At 41.1% G+C, this 17,479-nt stretch overlaps 1 protein-coding gene across 3 annotated transcripts in view; it reads left to right on the forward strand.

The window, feature by feature from the left end:
• LOC145361753 (TOM1-like protein 2) overlaps positions 1-17,479 on the forward strand; it is a 90,236-nt gene that overhangs the window by 19,081 nt on the left and 53,676 nt on the right. The window lies entirely within an intron of this gene.

Below are 17,479 nucleotides of genomic sequence, written 5' to 3' on the forward strand. Positions count from 1 at the left end.
GGATGGTGTCAAGCTTCGAGTGTTATTCGAGCTGCATCCTATCAGGCAAGGGGAGTGTATGCCTTCGCACTACTGACTTGTGCCTTGTAGATGGTGGACCAGCTTTGTGGACTGAGGAGATGAATTACTTGCCATTGGGTTCCCAGCCACTGACCTGCTCTTATAACTGACTTATTTGAATGTCAAGGGGTGACGGTTAGCTTTTTCTCTTGTTGTGGATAGTCATTCCTGCCACTTGTGTGGTATGAATGCTACTTGTCAGCCCAAGCCTGGATATTGTCTGCAGGTCTTGGTGTATTTGGATGTGGACTGCTTCAGTATCTGAGTCGTCATTGCGAATGGTGCTGAACATTGTGCAATCATCAGTTAACATCCCCACTCCTGATCTTGTGATAGATGGAAGGTCATTGAAGTAGCTGAAGATGGTGGGGCCTGAGGAACTCCTGCAGTGATGTTTTGGAACTGCGATGATCGACCCCCAGCAGCCACAGACATGTTTGTCTGTGTCAAATAGAGGCAGTGGATAGATTGGTAAAGTTGGGACTGTTCTCCTCTTAGAGAGGAGAAAGTTGAAAGGGCATTTGAAATAGCTATTCAAAATCATAGTGTCTGGGCAGAGTAGGTGGGGCAAAGGGGTAGCTATTGATAAAAGGATTGAAAGCCAATGCTCAGATTCCGTGTTAATGACAGAAGAACCATGAAACTATTTTTATGCAGCAAGTGGTTAGGATCTGGAATGCATTGCCTGAGAGTGTAGTGGAAGATGATTCAATCGTGGCTTTCAAAGGGATTCAATAGTTGTCTGAAGGGAAAAGATCTGCAAGGCTATAAGGGAAAAGGCAAAGGAATATAGCTAACTGAATTGCTCCTGCAGAGAACCAACATGGACATCGTGGGCTGAATGGTCTCCTGTGCTGGAACTATTTTGATTCCTTTCTCCCTCATAAGTTTACTTGCCTTTGAGTGCATCAGATCTATTCACCTCAACTGCCATGCAGTAGTGGGTTGCATGCCCTGGGTGAAGAAATTTCTCCTGAGTTCCTCATCGGATTCATTAGGGGCTATTTTATTTATGGGCTCTAGCTTTGTGCTTCTCAAGTGGAACAACAATTTGCCACCCAATCTATCAGATTCTTCCATAATTGTAAGTGTTATCCGGTAACACCACCACCTTCAAGTCCCCCCCCCCCCCCCCCCCCCCCCCCACACACATCAAGCACCATCCTGATTTGGAACTATATGACTGTTCCTTCACTGTCACTAGATCAAAATCCTGGAATACCCTTCCTAACAGCAGTGTAGGTGCACCGAAGCCAAATGATTACAGCAGTTCAAGAAGGCATCGCACCAGCACCTTCTTCAGGGCAGCTGGGGATGGACAACAAATACTGGCCTAGCCAGCTGTGTCCACATTCCATGAAAGAAATTTTAAAAAGTCACCACTCCATCATCTTTGAGAGAAAATAGTCCCATGCTGTTCAGTGCTTCTTGACGGTTATGAATTCTACTTTCTGACAATTGCGCTGTTATTTTTTGATTTATTATTGTCACATGTATTGAGATGCAGTGAAAAGTATTGTTTCTTGGGCGCTATATAGACAAAACACATCGTTCATGGAGTACAGTAGGGGAGAAGGAAAGGATAAGGCGCAGAATATAGTGCGCAGCTACAGATTGGTGAAGAGAAAGATCAACTTAATATATGGTAGGTCCGTTCAAAAGTCTGATGCACAGGAAAGAAGCTATTCTTGAGTCGGTTGGTATATGTCCTCAGACTTTTGCATCCTTTTCCTGATGCAACAAGGTGGAAGAGAGTATGCCTGGTGTTTGTGGGGTCTTTGATTATGCTGGCTGCTTTTCCAAGGTTTTTTTCACCCAGACTAGAATATTCACACTTTAAAGTGTGTTTAAACCAAGGTTCTACATATGTTGAACTTGTCATCTCCTTTTGATTTCTGTTCTTCAAAGCAATGAACCCCACTGCTTTATTGCATTTTTATGGCTTTTGCATTGCTACTTTTAACTGATTTGTGAATCAGTTCCCTTTCCTTTGTCATTCTCGGAAGTAAGTGATTTTGTTCCTCCTACCAAAATTCACTATATTTAACATTTACACACCTGTTCTGCATGCTGGTTGAACTTTGTGTTATTTCAAAAATTCAATAAGATTGGTTAAGCTTGACCTTACATTTTGAAATCTGTTCTCACTACTATTATGTTTTTGATTTTTATGTTTTGCTGTTTTTTATTAAACTTTTTAGAATCTTTTCTGTCATTGCATTAAGTTAACTGATCTGCAGTTCCATGAATTTAGCTGCTTTCAATATGTGCAGATGCAATCCATGTCCGGACAGGGGGTTTTATCTTTTTTGAGTGTAACTTTTATCAGTTATCTTCTCCATTTCTATCTTGATGTTTTCATTGGCATTTTCTAATGTCCACTTGGTTGTACTCCTATGTAAGTACTGAGTCAAATTAATTAATATTCCTGTGATTTTTGCTGTCATTACCTGTGATTTTATTGTGTATAGCAAAGCAGTCTTATTCCTATCCTGCTTTCCCTTTTGTTGCACTTGACTGAAATATTTTACTTTTTTTTACAGTTAATTTGAAAGCATAATTTGGAAGAAAAACTGATTTCTTTCCTAACCCCTAATTCTCTTTTGTTATATATGTATTTGATGTTTGTTTGTTTCTTTCTTTTTACATCTCCATTCATCAATAATATTTAATTATTGCCTTATTTCTCCTTTACTGTATTTTTAAAACTTAATTGGATGTGGGTGTTGCCAGCATTTATTGCCCATCCCTGATTGGTTTGCTTCAAAGGGCATTTAAAAGTCAACCACATTGCTGTGGATCTGGAGTCACATGTAGGCCAGACCAGGTAAGGTTGGCAGATTTCCTTCCCTAAAGGGCATTAGTGAACCAGATAAGTTCTTTTGCAACAACCAACAATGGTCATCATTAGACTTTTAATTCCAGATTTTTATTGGAATCAAATTTCACTATCTGCTGTGGTAGGATTCGAACTTGAGCATGACCCTGGGTGTCTGAAAGTACCACTATCATCCATTGAACTGAACTGAACTGTTGCTATATATCTATTTCAGTTTGTTTTCTCTGGTTCCATCTTCCCCATTAAAATAGACTTTTTAAAATCAGTTACTTTGATCTTTATCTTTCTTATATGATTCTGTCTTCCTCATTATGCTCCAAATGCTTACTTCTCTTCTCTTCTCAGAAATGCTCTGGTTCATTTCCTGTTTCTAGATTCAACACTGATTCCTCTCCTAGGCTGCACACGTATTGAGTAAAGTCCTGTACGTGCTGTAACAATGCCATTACTATTTCCCTTTTCAGTCCCTTTTTGCCAGTTTACTTAAGCATAGTTGGAATCACCCACAATTATTATTGTCATTTATTCATTTTATAGATTTGCTGACAGATTTCTCCCTTAACATCCTTTCCACTATTCGGCAGTCTGTAGTACATCCCCATAGAATGATTGATTCCTTATCATTTATCTCCCCTTTGGATGAATTCCATTTCTATCTTAATGTTAGTTGTGGCCCTTTTTTCCACTGCCATTATGTTATCGTTAATTAATATTCATGTCTCTACCATGCACTCTTGCATTTTCTGTTTCCAGTTCTTCCATTCCTTATTCCTTCATGAGCTCTTCCTCTGAAACACATCTACATTATTCGCCACATATTATTTATTTATTGGATGTTTGTGTCACTGCCTGAGCCAGCATTTATTGCTCATTCCCTAATTGTGCTTGCTGGGCCATTTCATGGGACATTTTAAGAGACTGTAATCACATATAGGCCGGACCAGGTAAGGATGGTGGATTTTCTTCTATAAAGGACATTAGTGAACCAGCTAGGCTTTTAACACAATCAACAATGGTTTCATGGTCATCAGTAGATTTGACTTTAAATTACAGATATTTATTAGATTTAGATTTCACCATCTACTGAGGGGTTCAAACTGGCTCTCAAGAGCATTCACCTGGATCACTAGTCCAGTGATAACATTACTATGCACAGTAACACAGCGGTTAGCACTTCTGCCTGTCAGCGCCAGGGACCTGGGTTTTATTCCTACTTGGGTCACTGTCTGTGTGGAGGCTGCACATTCTCCCCATGTCCACATGCATCGGTTTCCTTCCACAGTCTGAAAGACGTGCTAGTTAGATGCATTGGCCACGCTAAATTCTTCTTCCGTGTACCAAATAGGCGCCGAAGTGTGGTGACTAGGGGATTTTCACAGTGACTTCATTGCAGTGTTAATGTAAACCTATTTGTGATACTAATAAATAAACTTTAATCATAGATCGCATAGCTGTTTGTGCAATCTTGCTGTGTGAAAATTGACTGCTGCATTTCCTCTATTACAGTAATGATCACACTTCAAAAAATAATTGGCTGTAAAGTGATTGGACACACCCAGTGGTCACACAGGCCCATTTTTACCTATAAAATATTTTACTTCAAAATAACTATCACTAGTTTCTTTCCTATCTTTTCTGGATACATTGTGTCCTGCAGGATATAACTCCTGATCTTAGCTTTTTATGTAGCCAATGCCCATTATCCCTAGCATGGATCCTTACTACCAATCATTGCCTCCAGTCTTCCATTTTGTTTCAGATCCTGTGTGCATTGCTGTATCTGCAATTTAATCGATTGTTCCTTTTTTTTAACTCTATTCTACTTCCGTTTGTATTGTCCATATTCCTTTTCTTGGCCTGACCTTCACTTTCATGTCCTGTGTGTTGTATTTTCAAGCTTATGCTATTTTGCCTCAGATTCTTCACCCAAACCTTGCTCCCCCCACCTGTCTATCTTACTGGTTTAATGTTCATTCCAAATTCTGGTACTTGGGTCTTTTTTTCTGCTGGAACTCTAGGCTCATTCCATTTGAGGTGGAGCTTACCTTCTGCAATGCTTTCTGATCTGTTTTTGTCCCTATTCCAGTTACAATTAGAACGTGGTTTAAATCCTGATTTAACTAAATCTGAGATCCTTTTTTAAAAATTTAGCTCTAGCTTCTGATATTTCCTCAGCAGGAATTCTTCCGTGTTCTTCCCTATGCCGTTGTTCCTGATTTGGACCACTATAACAGTTTTTACCAAGTTCCTCTCCAGTATTTCGAAGATACCCTTTTACCCTGGCACCAAGTAACCACTGCATCCTTCGGTCACAACTGCAGAAGATGCTATCTATCCTTCTAATTGTTGAATTTCTCATGATTCATTCTCTCCAACGTACCTTCCAAACCGCTGCCATCTAGAGGGACAAGGGCAGCAGATACATGGAAAGACTACAACCTGCAAGATCCCCTCTAAATCACTCACCGTCCTCACTTGGAAATATATTGCTGGTCTCTCACTGTTGCTGGGTCAAATTCCTGGAACTCCCCCCTTAACAGATACATTGTGAGTGTACCTATGCCACATGGACTGTAGCGATTTAAGAAGATGGCTGACCACCATCTCCTGAAGGGTATTAGAGGTGGGCAATAAATGCTGACCTAGCCAGTGCCACCCACATTCCATGAAGGAATAATTTTTTAAAAATCTACTTTTCTCATAACCCACTTCCTGCACCTCCACCCACTGGGCTATCATCTGTTGCACTTTGGCCATTGTTTCTTCTGCCATCCTTGTTATCATCCTCGCTACTAAATACATTGTATCTATTGCATAGGACAAGTCTGCAAGACCTCCTCCTTTGCTTCCCCAAGTTTTCCCCTTATCTTGCTGACTGGCAATTTGACGTGCACCTTTATGCAGTTGTGCTTTCTTCTGAGGTGTGGCCACGTTCTGGAGTAAATGTCCAGAAATTTCTCCCCCTTGGTCACTTGTCAAGAGTCTCTCTAGCTCGTGCTTCAGTTCAGTGACCCTTGAGTGTCTCCCTGGTGTGGTCATTCAAGCCCACAAGCTCTTACATACTGCAGTCCTGACTAATCATTTATTGAGTAGCTTGTAATTTATTTCTAGAACTAAGAGTTACTTGCAGTCTAGATTAAGATGGATTTAGCCTGGTTTTCAATTAATTAGTTACTCTGAGTAAATAGTTAAAACAAGTAATAAATGAAATTAATGACATTTAAATTAAACACTGGACTTAAACCACTCGTGCTTCTGTGTTGACTGTGACACCACTTTCAGATTTTACCTCGAGTTTGCCTGCTCTATAAATGCTGGGCTCTGCATCTGTGTCTTAGTATTGTGTATGTTAATTGAGGCAAATTATGCATCCATTGACAAACCAACTTTCAATCCATCTTGGTCTGTCTTCTAATTTGTTTTATTTGTTCAGTAGTTACTGTGGTACATCAATTGAAGTTGATTAACTCAGCCCGGAACCAGCATTAAATTGGAACTTTACCTGGCCTCTGTGCCTCATTAGTGCTTTGTCTGTTTTCAGTTGAGCAATGATTTTTTTTTCCTCAGCTAGGTGTTTGGCAAACTTGGAAATCCATCCACATGGTAAGTTTCCAAACTCTGTCACTGAAAAATTTCCATTATAACAGAATGTGCCACACTTAACAGGTCCAGAAAATTTGAACACGGGTAAGGATGTGGATAGACCCAGAGTGTGTACTGGAGACAGTGCTGGAGTTTAGCTAAAAATTTGCATTTTACCAATGTAAGTCGGCAGTAGATTTAGCTTGATTCTTATGAGGACATCAGTTTACAGGATTTTCTAGAGCCAAGTAGGAAGAACCGCATCCATCAATCGTCCAAGTTCTATTAATATGCTAAGGCAAACAGCATTTAAGACCTGCTCGCTGCAGATATTGCATTGTTGCTTTGATCTGGTGGTGAACCTTTTTTTAAACACAAGCCTGTCACTTTAGGCCACCTTAATTCCCTTGGACCCAATCTACCTACTGAACCATTTGAGGAAGCTGACAATTACTTTAACTATAAGTCAGGCTTGGCAATGTTGTTTTTTCCTTGTTTGTTTTTATTGCATTTCCCTTTGGACCATTGTGTTTTGCAACCATTTTAGGGGAACAAACAAGTTGGTTTATTCTACAGGAGTCTTGCTGCTTTACATTATAGCTGTTTCATGTGAAAGAAAATAATTTGAATGTTCAGCAGATCATTCATCCATTTTATTTCACTCTTAATCAATATTCAAAGTTTTAGTAAGTGGTGAATAGGAACAGAAAAAAAATCCATTCAGTAACAAAATACAAATCTTCACTGTCATTGTTGTGCAGGAGTCACTTTGCATGTAAACAAAGGGGCTGATAGTCTTCTAGAATTGCCCTGGAGTCTCCCAAGAATTAGAGTCTCCAGGATCTATTGAAGCAGCCCAGAAAATTTGTTCTGCGGTATTCTGGGGAAGGTTCAAGACAACACAGCAAGGTTCAATCTCATGATAATGATCATCAAAAAATATTACCAAGAAAATGCTGACAGTTTGACATGTAAGCATTTGTCTGGTTAAATAGCAATTGAGGGGGGAAAAAATCAGCACTTTTAGAATGGTGTTCTCAATTTCAGAAATTGTGTGGCTGGTGTATCTTAGTTTTCATGAGACCACAATGAGCCATGGCATTCCAACAGAAGATTACCCCAGCAGGGTGATTTTAACAAAGAGACAGATTGTGATTTAAAAGGTGCAGAACCTCTGCTCCAGTTTGAAGTATAATCCAGGTTAATGGATGACAAAATTGTGAGCCAGGAATATCCATTATTTGAGAACACAGAGGCTAGCCAACAGGAGGCTTAAGGAGCACTACACACATCCCTGAGGAATTTCGAAACACAGTAAAAGAAAACCAGAATTCCCAGGGTAGAAATGTCAATTACTAGAGGGTGGAAAGTTTAAAGGAGATGAGAGGCAGGTCTTTTACATCGAGGGTAGAAGTGCCAGAGGCGGTTAAAAACAGATCTATTGCAATGTTTAAGAGACATTTTGGCAGATTAATGAATAGGCAGAGAATAGAGATTATGGACCATGTAGAGGCAAAAGGTCTTTAGTTTAGAAATGGTCATGTGTTGGCACAAGTTTGGTGGGCTGTAAGGCCTGTTCCTGCATTTTGTCCTTTAGTTCTTTTATATAGCACATTTTCATGACTTTGGGCTTTCTGAAAGTGCTTTACTCCCAGTGAAGTACTTTTAAAATGTAGTCACTGTTGTAAAGAAGCAAGTACAGCCACCTATTAGTAGAGAGCAGTGCCTCACCAACGCCTTGTGTGATAATGACCACAAGGTTGATTTTTTTTCAATAATGTTGATTGAGGGATAACTATTGGCAAGTGCATTGGAGCGACCTCCCCTGCCCTTCAAAATAGTCATGATGTGGAGATGCCAGCATTCCACTGGGCTAAACAAAGTAAGAAGTCTCAACACCAGGTTAAAGTCCAACTGGTTTATTTGGTAATACAAGCCACTAGCTTTTGGAGTGCTGCCCCTTCATCAGGCGAGTGGGAGCTCTGTTCACAAACAGGGCACAAACTCAATTTACAAAGTAATGGTTGGAATACAAGTCTTGTATTCATGTCTGCAGGCTCGAAGGGCTAGTTGGCCTACTCCTGCTCCTATTTCTTATGTTCTTAAAGGTACAGACAATGTGAGTGGAGAGAGGATTAAGCACAGGTTAGAGATATGTATTGTCTCCAGCCAGGACACTTAATGAGATTTGGCAAGTCGTAGGGGTTACAGATGGTGTGACATGAACCCAAGATCCCAGTTGAGGCCATCCTCGTGTGGAACTTGGCTGTCAGTCTCTGCTCACAACTCTGTTTTATCATTCCTGTTGAGAAACACTTCAGCCGGCCTCTGATCTTCGGGTAAGCGTTCTCCAAGGCAGCCTTCACGACACATGACAACGCAGAGTTGCTAAGCAGAGACTGATAGCCAAGTTCCGCGCACGTGAGGACAGCCTGAACCGGAATCTTGGGTTCATGTCACACTATCTGTAACCCCAATGACTTGCATGGGCTTGCAAAATCTCACTAACTGTCCTGGCTGGAGACAGTACACATCTCTTTAACCTATGCCTAACCCCCTCTCCATTCAGGTTGTCTGTACCTTTTTAAGACTTGATTACCTGTAAAGACTCTCATTCCATCATTATTTTGTAAATTGAGTTTGTCTTTATATGCCTTGTTTATGAACAGAATTCCCACTTAACTGATGAAGGAGCAGACCTACAAAAGCTAGTGGCTTGTGCTACCAAATAAACCTGTTGGACTTTAACCAGGTGTTGTGAGAGTCATAGAACGTAGAACATAGAATATTACAGCGCGGAACAGGCCCTTCGGCCCACAATGTTGCGCCGACCAGTCTTATTTTTAAAAAAACATTGACCCACTAATCTAAACCAATCCCTTTTCGTCCATAAACCTATCCACCAATCTCTTAAATGCCCCCAAACTAGGCGCATTTACAACTGCAGCAGGCAGGGCATTCCAGTCCCTCACCACCCTCTGGGTAAAGAACCTGCCCCTGACATCCGTCCTATAACTACCCCCCCCTTAATTTAAAGCCATGCCCCCTCGTGCTAGCTTTCTCTATCCGAGGAAACAGGCTATCACCATCCACCCTATCTAAACCTCTAATCATCTTATATGTTTCTATAAGATCCCCTCTTAGCCGCCTTCTTTCCAGTGAAAACAACCCCAAATCCCTCAGTCTCTCCTCATAGGACCTCCCCTGCATACCAGGCAACATCCTGGTAAACCTCCTCTGCACCCTCTCCAAAGCCTCCACATCCTTCCTGTAATGTGGGGACCAGAACTGCACACAGTACTCCAAGTGCGGCCGCACCAGAGTTGTGTACAGTTGCAACATGACGCTGCGACTCCTAAATTCAATCCCCCTACCAATAAACGCCAAGACACCGTACGCCTTCTTAACAACCTTATCTACTTGATTCCCAACTTTCAGGGATCTATGCACACATACACCTAGATCCCTCTGCTCCTCCACTCTATTCAAAGTCCTCCCATTAGCCCTATACTCAACACATCTGTTATTCCTGCCGAAATGGATTACCTCACACTTCTCCGCATTAAACTCCATCCGCCACCTCGCGGCCCAGCTCTGCAACCTGTCCAAGTCACCCTGCAAACTTCGACACCCTTCCTCACAATCTACCACACCTCCGACTTTGGTGTCATCAGCAAACTTACTAATCCACCCAACTATACCCTCATCCAGATCATTAATAAAGATTACAAACAGCAGTGGCCCCAAAACAGATCCCTGAGGCACACCACTCGTAACCGAACTCCATGATGAATAATTACCATCAACCACCACCCTCTGTCTCCTATCCGCTAACCAATTCCTGATCCAAGTACCTAAATTACCACCAATCCCATACATCTGCATTTTCTGCAGAAGCATACCATGGTGAACCTTATCAAACGCCTTACTAAAATCCATATATACCACGTCTACTGCCTTACCCCTATCCACCTCTTTGGTCACCTTCCCAAAGAACTCAATAAGGTTAGTAAGGCACGACCTTTCCGCTACAAAACCATGCTGACTATCTCTAATCAATTCATTACTCTCCAAATAACTATAAATCCTATCCCTAATAATTCTTTCTAAAACCTTGCCCACTACAGAAGTAAGACTCACTGGTCTATAATTCCCAGGGAAGTCTCTGTTCCCCTTCTTAAACAATGGGACAACATTCGCTGTCCTCCAATCTTCCGGTACTATACCAGAGACCAACGACGACCTGAAGATCAGAGCCAGTGGCTCTGCAATCACCTCTCTTGCCTCCCATAGAATCCTAGGGTAAATCCCGTCTGGACCAGGGGACTTATCTATTTTCAACCCTTCTAGAATATCCAACACATCCTCTGTATCAACTGCAATACTTTCTGTTTTACACCCCTTCACCCCAGTGACCTCCTCAGCTACATTCATATCGTCCTGCGTGAACACCGAAGAGAAATAATGGTTCAATGCCTCAATGTCCTTGCTGTCTTCAAAATAGTGCCATGGTATTACTTAAATTGACCTGTGAGGGTAAAAGGAGCTTCTTTATTCTTGTTATGGATTAGAGATGATAGTTTAAATAAGTTGTATTTGTGGATGCTTGGAACAAGATCTAGTATTAAGTTTACTTTATATTCTTTATTTGTGGGTTAAGAAGATAAGTCCTGAGTCTAGTTTTATTTTCGAGAGGAGACAGCAGGTCTGAATTTTTAATTTGTGTTTTACAACCCTTAAAGCAGTTTCCAACAGTTTTTCAAAAAAAAAACATTCTATTACTTAAATCAGGGGTCCAGAGAGAGAAACCCACAGAGATGCTGACGAAACAAAAGCAGTTTTAGTTCAGTTGGAAGAATCTGCCAGAACAGGCAGGGTGTGAAAAGGGACTCAGAGCAAATCCCAAACTAAACAGGAAGTTTCCAAAAATGAGGACAGGATAGGAAAAAGTCCCAAGATACCAGCTAAATCAAGGAATAGAAAGAAGAATCTGGAACAGATCCTATTCAGTGAAGAGTGAGGAGCAAAGAAAGGCTCCAAGTTTAAGGTGAGAAAACTGCAGGAAGCAGATTCAAAATAGATCTGTTAGCAGCCAGAGATCCAAGGAAATAGTTGAAGGTCTGTAACTCCTCACTGAGAGCCTTTGAAGCAGTGTTGTTCTATTGGTTATGACTGAATTCCCAAGTTGTGTGTGGAAGGCAAAGTTTGAGTGCACATGGCAATCCAGAGACTGGAATATTGGAAGAAGAGGGCGAAACCCTGGAGGATGGATCGTCGGAGAGAAAGCATAGATTCCAAACCCAGGATTTTTGAGAATAGAGATCAAAATCTTTGTGTTGGAGTCCAGTGAGACCAGTTGGCTCAAAGTGTGACAGGTATCTGGGGAGTTGTTAAGACATCCTTTTGAAATTGTTTTGGGTGGCATCGGTCATTTGATTTCAGAATGTGGTGTGTCCTGCCATAGGTCACCTATTGTTTTATTGGACTGTGTACTTTGAGATTTTGTAACTTGTGTCATCCTTACAAATCTGTATAAATCTTTAAAAAATATATAAATATCTATATAGGGTGAAGGGGTCATGTAATGAATTTGAAAACTACACAGACACTTGAGGCCAGAATTGAACCCAGGTCCCTGACACTGTGACAGCAGTACCAACCACTGTGCTACCCATCTTGTATAATTATGAACTGAAATCTTTGAAATGGAGTTTGAACTGCAGAGTTTTGAGGTCACTGCCGCCACTGAGCCATGGCTGATGATGACATCAAAAGTAACTAGAAAATGTATCTCAAATTTGTTCGTGCATGTTACCTAACGCACAGTTGTCCAATGGATCTAAGCCAGATGATAATTTATTAAGCAAGACACTAATGATTTTTTTTTTGAAAGGTTTAGCCACAGAATGCAGCATTACATATCTCTACCTCATGACTCCCAATCAATTCATTGTCCCAGGAAACATCTTTGAGTACACTGACTAAACAAAGAACTAATAAATAAGTTAACTAATTAATAGCCCTGTAAAGGGCATGGTACAGAAAAGTATTAAATGTCCAAAGATGTGTGGGTTAGGTGGATTGGCCAAGCTAAATTGCCTCTTAGTGCCAGGGGGACTAGCTAGGGTAAATGGGGTTGTGGGGATAGGGCCTGGGTGGGATTGTGGTCAGTGCAGGGTCAGTGGGCTGAATGGCGGCCTCCAGCACTGTAGGATTCTATGTATCTATGATAAAATGACATTACAGGGGCTGGTGATATATTGGCCCCTGTTGTGGCTACTGGTCTCAGAAATCCCTTTTTACTTTCTTTTGAGCAAACTAAAACAAATAACCTAATTAACCAATGGACCATCCCTTAAAGGGGAAATCCCTTTTTTATATTTTCAGAGAAACAACAATCGAGTTAAACAAAAATGACAAATGTAACTGCAATATAACGTCAAAAGGAAACTTAACTAATTAAATCAAAATGTCATTCCTGGGGGTCTCGGTTTATATATGCTCAAGATTCATCATTTAATATCCTCCGTTTGTTTACCCTTATTCTTAACGGTATAATTAACATGTACACAACAGTATAATATCCTTGCGTATAAATTCTGGTGCATGCAGTTTGCTGGGATGATGAGGTATGGTATGAGATTCATACCAATTTTGGTAGTAAAAATTGATAAGTAAAATTAAACTTGACTGGCTTTATGCAGGTCAGGCTTCAATGTCTTAATTGCTAATCCTGATTGTATTGGGGTGACTAAAAACAGGTGACAGGTTTTAAATATTTCCTAAAACAATGATGCAATTTGCTCCATGTCTTGTTTGTTATTTATACACCAGCAAGTTTCTTCAAGAATGAATTCAATAACTGGCTGGTCCCTGAATGCACTTAAATAATTGAGTAGAAACAAATGATCATGACAAGCTCAATTTCTCTCCTCGTCCTGCTTTGAGATTAGAGACAGTAAGTAGTCTTACAACACCAGGTTAAAGTCCAGCAGGTTTATTTAGTAGCACAAGCAGAAATGTTTGTGAAAAGAACTCCCACTCACCTGACGAAGGAGCAGTGCTCCGAAAACTAGTGGCATTTGTTACCAAATAAACCTGTTGGACTTTAACCTGGTGTTGTAAGGCTTCTTACTGTGTTTACCCCAGTCCAATGCCAGCATCTCCACATCTTGAGAGTAGAGTCCCAGGCGTTGTCTCTCCTGAGGCGACAATGAAATGATGAATACACTGCTTGTTTGAGCAAATATCTGAAGCAGAACTGACGCCCTGCTGAGATTAGAAATTTGTTCTAAGACATTCCTGAACCATGACTCCATGAAGCACTGAAAGCAGAGATAGGACCAGACATTAGACCATACAGTGACAGCTCAGTGATCAGAACCAATGCATTCAGCCAGGAAGAGTAACACAGAGCTAGACTGAGAACTCTTCACAAAGTGCTCACTTGTAACTTTAACTGCTGTGTGTCTGAATCTTGCTGCATTTGGAATATGGAAGCTACTGATTGAAAAGCACATGTGCAGAACTAACTTTGCTGAGGTGTTTTATAGGATGAGTTCAGGGCAGCATGGTAACTTGAAATGCCACCCTGATTCATGCCAGCAAAGGCTGACGAGTGAAAACTGACCAGTCGGCGTATATCATTTGCTGTCACCCTTTCAAAAAGAGGACCGATGTGAAGTAACTGGGTGGCACAGTGGTTAGCAGTGCTGCCTCACAGTACCAGAGACCTGAGTTTGATTCCCGGCTTGGGTCACTACCTGTGTGGAGTCTGCACGTTCTCCCTGTGTCTACGTGAGTTTCCTCCGGGTGCTGTGGTTGCTTCCCACAGTCTGAAAGGCACACTTGTTCGGTGCATTGTCCATGCTAAATTATTCTCCTTCAGTGTACCTGAACAGGTGCTAGAATGTGGCGACTAGAGGATTTTTACAGTAATTTCATTGCAGTGTTAATGTAAGGTACTTGCAACACTAATAAATAAACTTTAACTAACTTCGGCAAGGCCATTTAGCCCCTCTGCATTTCGATAACCAACAACTTTGAGCCCTGCGCTAGCTCTTAATTTGATCCCATAAGAACATAAGAAATAGGAGCAGGAGTAGGCCATCTAGCCCTTCGAGCCTGCCCCGCCATTCAATATGATCATGGCTGACCTGTCGTGGCTCAGTTCCACTTTCCCACCTTCTCCCCATAACCCATAATCCCCTTGCCTATCAAAAACCTATCAACCCGCGTCTTAAATATATTTAGCGAGGCAGCCTCCACCACTTCAACGGGCAGAGAATGCCAGAGATTCACCACGCTTTGAGTGAAGAAGTTCCTCCTCAACTCCGTTCTAAACTGACCCCCCGCCCGCCCCATCTTGAGGCTGTGCCCTCTAGTCCTACTGTCCTTTCTGAGCAGGAAGAGCCTCTCCACCTCTATCCTATCCATCCCATTCATCATCTTATACTGTCTCAATGAGATCTCCCCTCATTCTTCTAAACTCTAACGAGTACGAGCCTAGCTTATTCAGCCTCTCCTCATAGTTCAACCCCCTCAACTCTGGTATCAGCCTAGTAAACCTCCTCTGCACTCCCTCCAAGGCCAAAATATCCTTGCATAAGTGCAGCGACCAAAACTGCACACAGTACTCCCTTTCAATAATGAACCATTGAATACATTTAACAAAAATGCAATGACTCAAGCTTTCAATTTTTCAGCTGCAGTAATATGTGATTTTAAATGTTCACTGCTTGCTGTTTATATTTTAGTAATTTATTATAGTGGCTTGTAGTGGGATTGGCAGTGGGAGTCATTTATTTCTAACTAAGATTCAGGGTGACCAGAATTGAGCGCAAGGGTTATTTTTGATGTATTCAGACTGGAAACGCCCTGAAACTCTTATTGTTTGTGAAATGCATTGAACATTTGTTTCCCATTCCTTGGCATTTGTACAATACCTCTCCAATATATTTGATATGTGAAGTTCTATTCCCTATCTCATCACAATGTTGACCTGTATTAACCAATTATTTTGTTGCTTGCTCTTCTCTCTATCTCTCCTTGCTTCTCTGGTTTCACGTGCCTGAAAGCATTGAATTGGAAATCATGCTCTATGTTTTAAGTTGTCACCCTGCTTCTGCAAACTTTGCTAGCCCTTGTACCTATTGAACCTTGGTTAGATCACAGTTGGTGCACAGTTCCACTTTCCATGTCAGGAAAAGGATGTAGAGGGACCAGAGGAGATGCAAAAGAGCAAAGACCAGATTTAAGAGCTGAGAACTTATCAGGAAAGACTGAACAGTTGCCAGACCCCTCCCCTAGAAAAGGGGAGGCTGAGGGGTGACCTCGTAAAGTCCTGAGGATTATTGCGTTAGCATCGAAAAGATAGAGCCATATATAATGAGGGAGACCAAAATTAAAGTCATAAATGATGGTCACTGATGAATGCAATAAGGAACTAAGTCGATTCCTTTTACTCGAGAGCATTTGGAATTTGAACTCGTCACCATTTGAGGTAAATAGTATAGATACATTGAAAGGGAAACTCGATAAACGTCTGATGGAGATGGGCATGGAAAGATATACTGACATGGTATGATGTGAAGAATAAACATTAGCCTAGGACTGTGGGTGGAATAGCCTGTTTCTCTTACTATACATGTAACTGTATAATCCTCCCTGCCCTAAGCCCCTTATTTTGTTTTTTTTATAGAAACCCTTTCCGAAGTCAACTCTGAGTATCTCTCAATTCAGCTACAGGAGCTGAATGTCTGTTCTGTCTTTCTGTGAATTAACTTGTAACTTATTTTTCCATGTTAATGGCACTATTATTATTTCATATTTCAGCAATATTAAAGGTGTTATATTAATGCAAACTGCATCCAGCCTATCATTAAAAACTCACTGGAAGTCTGATTTTTAACATATATGCAATCTGAACTGTGTGCTTCTAGTATCTCACCTTAATTCTAAGGAACATTACCTGAACCAGGGTTGGGGAAATATATTTATCTAAAAAGCAAAGGATTTGGAAATATTGATGCATCACAGATAACATTTTAAGTAATCGTGATGCTATGCCTAGATGTAAAGCTCCTTTGGATAGGCTTGATTTGTTTTTGTTGGAACAGAGCAGACTTGAGGAGCAACCTGGTTGAGGTGTAAAAGATTGTGAGGAACATGGACAGAGTGGATAAGGAGCAGCTGTTCCCCTTAGTTGAAGGGTTAGTCACGAGGGGACATTGGTTTGGGGTGAGGGGCAGAAGGTTTAAGGAGGCATGAGAGGCTTTTTTACCCGGAGGGTGGTGACAGTCTGGAATGTGCTGCCTGGGAGGGTAGTAGAGGCAGGTTGTCTCACATCCTTTAAAAAAGTTCCTGGATGAGCACTTGACCTGTCATAACATTCAAGGCTACGCCAAGTGGTGGTAAATGGGATTAGGTGTTTCTCGTGTGTTGGTGCAGACTGGATGGGCCAAATTGCCTCTTCTGCACCATGAAATTCTACCCTTTACTCTGTTAGATGTGCAACATTTAATTAGATGTCAAAATTTACATCTGTCTGTGGAATTCTTTTTATTTTCTTTTGAGGAACGCAAGACGATATTTTTATCTGGTCTTTCAAAGCATTGGTGGGGATTTTCGCAATCACTTTGCAGTGTTAATGTAAGCTTACTTGTGACGCTAATAAGTAAAGTTTAAGAACTGAAGTTGAAGTTTGCTGACTACAGCACTTGTCCATATTACAGCAGACGTTTGATACTCAGCAAGGCCTCAGGCAAAAGTAGGAACAAATGAGTTTTGGTTTTAGATGTGGCAATGGTGGATATTTACAGCTTTCATTAGGTGGTTTCATATTGTTTCAGTCTTGTGGCAGAACTAAGCCATCCTGTTCCCTTTGCTGTTAAGTAACATAGTCTTCACATGAGTGTAGCTAGTTGTGCGTTCTTGTCATACAATAGCCCTTGGTAATTTGCCTTCCGGGGATCTGGGTGTGACTGTTGTGGAATGTGA

The sequence above is a fragment of the Carcharhinus amblyrhynchos genome, chromosome 35, assembly GCF_965287045.1.
Source record: "Carcharhinus amblyrhynchos chromosome 35, sCarAmb.v2.hapA, whole genome shotgun sequence".
Classification (NCBI taxonomy): domain Eukaryota; kingdom Metazoa; phylum Chordata; class Chondrichthyes; order Carcharhiniformes; family Carcharhinidae; genus Carcharhinus; species Carcharhinus amblyrhynchos.